At 38.7% G+C, this 8,078-nt stretch overlaps 1 long non-coding RNA gene and 1 pseudogene across 1 annotated transcript; both read right to left on the bottom strand.

The window, feature by feature from the left end:
* The window catches only part of LOC123158664 (F-box protein At5g07610-like), a 1,457-nt pseudogene extending 312 nt beyond the window's left edge, over nucleotides 1–1,145 (bottom strand).
* Nucleotides 1,146–5,627: 4,482 nt separating this feature from the next.
* On the bottom strand, nucleotides 5,628–8,033 carry LOC123155610 (uncharacterized). Its single transcript, XR_006477528.1, has 3 exons — nucleotides 7,902–8,033; nucleotides 5,965–7,727; nucleotides 5,628–5,883 (listed from the first exon to the last, which is right to left on the bottom strand). It is a non-coding gene; the product is annotated as an uncharacterized lncRNA (long non-coding RNA).
* Between the last annotated feature and the right edge of the window lie 45 nt (nucleotides 8,034–8,078).

Genomic DNA, 8,078 nt, shown 5'->3' with positions numbered 1-8,078 from the left:
TTCCAGATGAATCACAATAAAATCAATACCCCCATCAAGCCAATGATCTGTTCATCCAGATATGTGTGAAATTTCAATGCCATGCTTCAGTATCCATTGTCTGCCGTCATAGTTCTCCAAAACATGAACTTCAAATCGAATGGCAACACCATCATTATCCCTCTGGAAATTAGCATAGTGTAAGCGGCCCTGTGACAGCGGGATAAAACCATCAACCTTTCTTTTCTTTGCGGGTGGTTAAAACCATCAAACTGACTACCAGGGAACCTGAATTTCATCCATGTTTCTCCCTTCGTGTCCCACGTAGCTACACAATTGCCTAACTCGAAGTCAAAGGTACAAAAAAGATTGCCATCAAGAAAGACTATTTCGGAGGAGTGACACCTAGTGAGCCAGGTAAGTCGGTTCCGTCTCTTCTCCTTATAAACCCAGCCTCCGGTTTCAGACGAATAAACTGCCACTCTGGAAAGGTCGGTGTTCTCATGTACCCACTCAGACACATGGAAATCTATGGCTGGGTCGAAGCCCAAATATGCGGTGGCCACATCCTCAGGGCCATGCTTGAGTTGAGCAACAGGACCCACTTCTCCGTGGCGGGATTGCACACGACATAATGGAATGCGCCAACCTCGGCGGAAGGGTCGTACCAGTGGTAGAGGAGGAGGCCATTGCAGGAGTCCAGCAAATCGACACTGAGGCGGTGGTTGGGCTTGGGCAGAAAGGCGAAGGAGATGTTGAACGGTGGGTAGCAGCTCCCCGCGAGGGTAGTGAAGTGGAAGGACAATTTGGGAAGCCGCTCACTAGTGGTGCTGCTGTCATAGAAGAAGCCGGCTATGGTTTGGGGGAGCCTATTGCGGTGCTCTGGGTGGTAGATTAGGCCGAGCCAGTGCTTGGAGACACATTTGCAGCGGCACAATGCATTGACGGGGACGCGCGAGAGGATCTCCATGAGGAGGTCGTCGATGAGCCGTTCGGCCGGCGTCCCAGCGAGGACAGCAGGACAAGATCCGCGGAAACATGAATGGCGGATAGGTTAGGGGAGCAGCGAAGGAGATATGTAACAGTGGCTGCTGATCTGAGTACCGGGCACCAATGGAAGCACGGTTTTTCTCCCGCGGGCGAGAGCTGTCCGCGACAATGGACATGGCGACGGGCGGAGCTGGGCAGTGGCGAGCAAGGTGGGAATGGCTGGGCCGTTTAAGCGTTCCAACGTCCCCGGTTTTGGGAACCTTCCAAAGGTTCCTAGCGGCTCCCTCTGGTTTTGGGAAACTTCTAGAAGGTTCCTGAACTGTGTTTTTTCCTTGTTCTATTTTTTGGTTTTCCTTTTTCTTTTGCTGTTTTTTCCTTTTCTCTCCTTTTTTCCTTTTCTGTCTATTTTTTTGTTTCTATTTCATTTTTGCTTTTCTTTCCTTTCATTTTCAATTTTACTTTTATTTCTTCAACTTAAAAAAACATTATGTTTCATTTTTTGTTCGTAAATCCAAAAAATGCCTAGGATTTTCAAAAAATGTTTGTACTTTTAAAAAAAGTTCAAATTATAAACAATTGTTCATAAATTTTTAAAAATCTTTGTATTTCAGAAAAATCCAAAAATGTCCATTGTTTCCAGGGTTTCAAAAAATGTTCACATTTCAATTGTTTGCAGTTGTCCGAAAAAGGCGCATTTTTCAAAAATGTTCAGTACATTTTCAAAAATTGTTCCCGCTTTCAAAAATAGGTCACATTTAAAAAAAATCATGTTTCCATTTTGGCAGGAGTTTAAAAAAATGTTCATGTTTTGAAAATTTGTTTCTGTATTTCAAATATAGATCGGTAGTTTAGTAAAAAATTATTTGGAACTTCAAAAGATGTTCCCGTTTTAAAAAAACGTTTACAAAATTTTAAAAATGCTGATGTTTCCATTTTTAGGAGTTTCAAAAGATGTTTGCTTTTCCAAAAAAAAATTGAATTAAAAACTATGTTCCCAGTTCTGAAAAGTGTTCAAAATATTCATAAAATGTTTTTCTAGCATTTAATGGTTTTTTTTGCCTTCGAAAAAATTGCGTTCGAAACTTCAGAATTTTTTTGAATCCGCACTGTGGTTCAGTACTTAATAGTTTGTGTTGTCTTATATTTAGAAAAGTTCGCTGGCTCCGCTGGTTGTATTGCCTGCTGGAGTAGAAAGAGAAACCGGCTCAGAAAGCCAGCCAAATGGACGCTCTATGCGAAGCCCCATAAACTTGATGCAAAGAACGTCCTATAAGACCTCCCGTGACCAAGCGAGAATTAGGAGGGAGGTCCAGTTCAGCCCCGTCAGCAGCCACTTAGAGGCTCGTTGGTGCTCGCGGGAGAGAGGCAGCGGCCTGCTCAGAATCGGTCGAGTCCACCAAGAAAAAATATTACAACTATAATTTTTGGCGAAATGGGAATCGACTAGCTCGCCTACGTCATCAGACTTGGCGCAATAGCAATGTTCACGGATTTTCAAAAGCAATGTTCGCTAAATCGAAAAAAGTTCATACATTTTGGAAAAATGTTCGTCGATTTTGGTTAATAAAAAGTTCACCAGATTTTGAAGAAGTTCACGGATTTTACAAAAAAAATCTTAAATTCGAAAACATTTCATCAATTTTTTTAATAAAGTTCATGAATTTGAAAAGAGATCAGCTGATTTTGAATTTTTTTTAAGGATTTCCCAAAAATTTCAGTGATTTTGATAAAAAAGTTCAGAAATTTTTAAAAAAATAAAAAATTCGGAAAAAGTTCATCAATTTTAAAAAAAGTTCACAAATCCAAAAAATGTTCATATATTTGATAAAAATAAAAAAAGGGACAAGAAAAAGTAAAAAGATAACAAAATGAATTGAAGAAGGAAGAAAAGAGGGAAAATGTGGAGACAAACCATGTCTGTTTCATTGCATAGTTGGTTATCTTAGCTAGAATTAAGCGTGGAGGTCGCGTGTTCGATTCATAATGGCACCTTATTTTTTTGCAGTATTATCTATATCTATATCACTGTCCGGTGTGTGACATGGAGGTTCTGGAATCAAACACACATCTATTCTATGAATATCTATTTGCTACAAAGTGTTGGGAAACTGTGGGCATCCATTGGGATAATCAGTTGGACATGCAGCAAAAATACGAGAGAGCTCAATTCAAAGAGATTACCATACTCACATCCTGGAACATTTGGAAGCAGCGCAACAGAAAGGTGTTTGATGGTCAAGTAGCCACCCATGCTGAGTGGCTGAGAAACCTCAAGGAAGATTTTGTGATCTTGGGTTTGAGGATCAACCCTCAAAACTTAACCTTTTTAGAAGGTTTCAGCAATTCTTTGACTGTTTAAACTTTTTATAAGGCTAGTTGACTGATTACCTAGTTTCTCTTTTGGACATGGCCCTTTTTGAACATGTCTTTCATGTAAAAGTCATGTAATTCCTGCCCCTTCTGTTAACCATAGGTTAACATTTTAATAAAGGAAAAGCAACAGTAGGAGTCTCTCCTGCTGTTTTCATTGGTCAAAAAAAATCTATATCTATACCTACTAATAAAGGAAGGTGTGTTTCGCCAAGATTTTCATCCGTTCACTGTCGAATTTTTTTCTATCTGAGATGGTACTAAATCTTATGAGTTCGCCTGCTAGAAAAAAAAGGCTTTTCCAGAATTTCGTACATTAGCCGCGCGCTATGGCCCAGTGAAGTTAGCGCATTTATTTTTCGGCTCACACAGCAGTCAAAATTCTATTTTCTGCATAGGGCAACAAATAGTCAGAGCTTCGCACCGGACGAAAAAAATAATGGGCTGGCCCAGTTTTCTTTGTTAATGTGTTTTACTTCTATTTTTATTCTCCTTCCCATATATGTTTTTTCACATCCAAGTTTATTTTTCCTATAGAATTTACTGCATAAATAGAAAATTCAAAAAAATGTTTAGAATTTTAAAAAAATCAAATTATATAAAAGTTCAGAATTCCAAAATTGTGTAGCTTTTTCGGAAAATATTCGGAACTTGAAAAAACACACTCATTTTTTCAAAAAAAAATTGTTTTCTAAAATTATTCGAGATTTCTAAAAACAAAATGGGAATTTAAAAAATGCTCCAAATTTGAAAAATATTCTTATTTTAGTGAAATTTTCAAAATTCAAAATAATGTTAAAAGATACACATTTTCGAAAAAAAATATGAATTTTCAATACATGTTCCCGTTCTAAGAGAATGTTCACAAATTGAAATAATGTTCATTGTTTTATAAAAAAATAGTGTTTTCAAAAAAAATTGTGAATTTTGAAAGATGTTCCTATTTCAAATTTTGTTCACATTTTCCTGAAAGTGTATATCATTTTCAAAAAACTGTATAGGAATTAAAAAATGTTAATGTTTCCTACAATATTCAGAAACTTCATACCTTTAAATCTCCTCCATTGAAAGGAAAAATATATTAAACAATGCATGGGTCTTCTCTGGTGTACAATGACGTAACAAAACTCTTAAATGCCCTTGGTCAATGAATGAAAAGATAGCAGATTCACACCCGGCAAAACCGAGAAACTAAATCTTTCTTTTTCACGTGCGCATAGGGTTTTGCTTGCACATATAATTCTCACTAACTTTAAATGCATACTATTTTTTCTCCTGTTGCAACGCAGCACGAGCATATGTGCTAGTACAGAATAAAAAGAAACTGTAAACGGGTCGGCCCAGCGGAAAGGGGGTCAGTGTGCCGGTTTGCGAATAACCCTATAACGGTGGTTTACGGAAATAGGACGGAGGTTTTTTTCTTAGGGGAATTAGGGAAGTTAGCCCATTTTCTGTCACACTGATGGCCAATTCTCTAAGGCATAAGCCTGTCTCAAAAGAAGATCATTCTGGCAATATTTACAATGTTAAAAATCTTCATTACTTTTTCATAGGAAAAAATCTTCATTCTAATAAAAGAAATTAGCCCTATAAATCGGAGGAAAAAAAATCAAAACAGTTTCTTCACGGGCCCGTACTTATCATTCAGATTTCATCTACTGGTCCCCACTGTGGCCACTTTTAAGGACTGATTTCATTTCACTGGTGAAATGTGCAATCCCGGAGGTATGTTTATCATGTATTGTCGTTTTGTGGTTTGACTGACCTTGTTCGTTCCATGAGGTACTCTACTCATATATTTATTGACAAACTAGAGATGAAAACAAATTCTCATTTAGCTAGGGATGCAGGGCGGCGCCTGATCCGCCCCGCTCCGTAGTATAGATACATCAGCTTAGTTGTGTGTCTCTGTAGCGATTTGGTTTAGTTTTGAACTAATTCTTTTGCGGGCTTATGCGGGACGCCCCTTTGCATCCCTACCTTTAGCCCTTTGCTTCTACTAGATCATTGATGGTGCGCGTTGCCGCACCCGTAAATTTAGACGATAAGATGGTCAGAAGTTCAAAAGTTATGATAACAAATTTGTGGCAAATGTATATCACTAATCAAATAGTTGGTTGGAGTTTGTGTTTGATTTATCGTCAAACAGACTGCACCTAAGTTGGACATCCTTCCACATGACACATACTGACACAATATTCACAGAAGTTATATCACATAGCAAGGTCTTTTAGATAGAACGGAAACCATATTATACAGCACCACTTAATACATAATTCATCTCACAGTTAAAAGTTCTCCACAAGAAAACGGAATTATCTAAAATGGCATCCCTTAAGAAGTGTTAGCAATATTATTTCGGCCTACTTTTACAAAGGCATAGAGCTGAACGCACATGTTAAAACAGCACCAGAAGTAAGTCATGTATATACTAAACATGGAGGCTCAGGTCAGAAGCTCTGTTCAAAAGGTAGGATCTACAAAGAAAATCTTGCTCTGCGTCCTTGTCGAAGAAGATATAACCTTCTCTCCATGAATTAAGCACTGCTCAAGTGAACACTGATATTAATTAACTCGAAAGCAATTTCCAACAAACGGAAAATACACAAGGTAGAAAAGCCATACCCTAATGCAACTTGTGTCTCCATATTTTATTGCATTTTTTGGAAAGCACGCAACATCAGATCACTTTATATTCAGCACCTCCAAGGAGTACATAGTATTAGTGTATTACATCAATACATCCATAATGTTGTATTTTAGTGTTTGCAGCCACCATCTCTGAGTAATGTAACCTAGAAAGGTATAGTTATAACGGGAACATACATTTATATTGATCTATAATAGGGAGGTACGTGTGTTGCAACGGGAGCATATATTTTGTAGTAGTGTAACAATAATTGTGTAACGCATATACTTTATAAATCCTTTTCTAAATCTTGCAAACAAAGCATGTCCATTAGTATAATTTTCCATAAGTTGATAAAAAGAGAAGCATACTCATAGACAACAATCTATCCATTTGTGTGAAGCAACTCGAACACACACGCATGCACACAGTAGAAAGATTTTTGTGTATGCCATTAAATGAACAGGCAGATCAGTGAGTAATAAATATTCCAAGGCAACGCTATGTACTTCTCTATAATTTATTTTGCACTCTCATAACACGAGTCATGATAAACAACACTTGCCTTTGACCCTCAGGTATTCTTGAGGTTTTAGTCTAATATCAATTCAGCATTGTTCAGAAAAACTACTGTTGAAGAAGCTAAGCATGAATATTTTTACCCAAGTGAAGTGCTACTACTAACTATACATCAAAGCTTAATCAGCCTACAGATTTTCCTACATTGAAACTAATTATGTCTTCTATGAGGTAGTTATGTACCTGCAAATTTCTTAAGATTACCGCCCTTGTAGCCCACCATCAGCACTCCCTAATTTACTTTTCTTTGACATCTGAATCTGAATACCATTTCCTTTCATGGATATAGAGTGCTTTGCTTTCACCACCATTTGTAAACCTGTGCTCTACTTTGTAGTCGGATTTGATGCGCTTCTGTATCTACAGTTTTCACGCAATTAACAATCAGAAGCATGCAACAAAAAGACAAGAGAAAATAACTGAACCAATTCACAAACAATGTAAGATATCACCTGACTTACTAAAGCACAACCTTTCTGGGCTTAAGATTTAGGACATCCAGAACCTTGTGGGAACAGTGATTCTTCATGCCTAGGAAGAAGCTGCGTCACAAGTGCCCAACTCCATGGTCACAGCGAATTACTTGTTAATCAAACAACTAATCAAACAACCTGCACGGTTGACAAAGAAGCTTGACCCAAAAGTCATGAGTAACACAAAAATTAGGACGCGGCTGCATTATTTATATGCACGTGATGGAGAGCAGCACAAATTCAGTAGTCTCGGTGTCATAATTAGACAACGTGCAACAAAGAATCTGCACTATCTGAGAGTCTTCTCACGGCTTGAACCGTCTTATTATAATTGTCCGGCTATGTCTGGATGGCGTGTGGTGTAATGAGAAAAGGGAACACACTATCAGTTATTCCCCATCTGTCATAGTGCCCTTGATTTTTTGGCCTACTCGTACTGATCATAGTAACTGAATATTGAAGTCTACCGATCTTGTAAGTGAACATGCTGATCTGTTCTCCTGTTCTTCAGCATCAGATATCTTTATCTTTGGCGGCATAATAGAGTAGAGATGAATTAATTAAATTGAACTGCAGTATTTTGTGATTACCAATCAAACTGTCAAGTCAAACAGATCGATCCAGTCCACCACTGAAGTGCCTTGCAATCGGCGTGACCTTGCCGGGGAGGTCATCTCGTCTTGCCGACTGGTCGCATGAATCCGCTTCTAGCAGGGATCAGAGAGATCGATGAGGACGTGGACATATTATTATTATTATTTTCAAAACATCAGGGACTATTATTATTAGAGATCGACATATGTTCATCCATGTATTTTACCCTCTCACGAAGAAATAAACCAGTATTCATCTTGATGTATCGCAGGGAGAGAGATGCGCACCTATGCCATAGCCACATGATCCTGAAGACCATCTGCCGCTGCACAGACGGGTCCGTGGGACAAACGCCACCGGCTCAACCTTAAAGTACTCGAGCGCACCGCGTGCACCACCGGCATCCTCGCCGACCGCCCGTTCCGGAGAGGCCACCCAGTCAGGGCGCTGGCCGGGCTTGGGAC

This window comes from Triticum aestivum, chromosome 7B (assembly GCF_018294505.1).
Source record: "Triticum aestivum cultivar Chinese Spring chromosome 7B, IWGSC CS RefSeq v2.1, whole genome shotgun sequence".
Lineage (NCBI taxonomy): Eukaryota > Viridiplantae > Streptophyta > Magnoliopsida > Poales > Poaceae > Triticum > Triticum aestivum.
Note: the sequence above shows the minus strand (reverse complement) of the source record. Positions and strands in the feature narration are given on the sequence as shown.